Below are 439 nucleotides of genomic sequence, written 5' to 3' on the forward strand. Positions count from 1 at the left end.
CGGTTCTCAGTCCAAACGGCTGGCTGCAACCGCCAGAGCCCTGGATATGTGCCCAGCGTGGGACTGCAGCCGCGGCGACGCTGTCACGTGACAGGTGTGTGTTTGTGTGTCCCCACGCTGGGAGGCCACTCTCAACATGGCTCCGGCGCACTGACGCCCGTGTCCCACACCCAATATGGACGCCGGTGCGCACCCAGCCCTGGATGACCACATACCGGAAGTGCCCTAGCGGCGGCGGAAGCGGAAGTACCACGGCGGTGGGGGCCGCGGGAAGCATCGGTCGCAATTTTCCCTCCCTCTCGACCACAATAACAGACGAAGGGCCGGCGTAGGTAGGCGGTGGCCGGGGCCTGCGGGCGGGAGGCGGGCCGCGGAGCCGGGCGCGATCGTCTGGATGGGGGCGGCGGGACGGCGGCTCCCGGGCTCCCGGCCCCCGGGC

The 439-nt window shown here is 70.2% G+C and overlaps 1 protein-coding gene across 3 annotated transcripts in view; it reads left to right on the forward strand.

Moving 5' to 3' along the window:
* Positions 1–209: 209 nt before the first annotated feature.
* FBXO38 (F-box protein 38) overlaps positions 210–439 on the forward strand; it is a 52,748-nt gene continuing 52,518 nt past the window's right edge. The window contains exon 1 of one of the 3 annotated variants that reach the window (XR_001514278.1): positions 210–332. The gene's annotated coding sequence lies outside the window, so the exon portion shown is untranslated. The remainder of the gene's footprint in view (positions 333–439) is intronic. The other 2 variants (XM_015565601.1, XM_015565599.1) reach the window with 2 other exon arrangements.

Source organism: Myotis davidii, unplaced genomic scaffold, assembly GCF_000327345.1.
Source record: "Myotis davidii unplaced genomic scaffold, ASM32734v1 scaffold18, whole genome shotgun sequence".
Taxonomy (NCBI): domain Eukaryota; kingdom Metazoa; phylum Chordata; class Mammalia; order Chiroptera; family Vespertilionidae; genus Myotis; species Myotis davidii.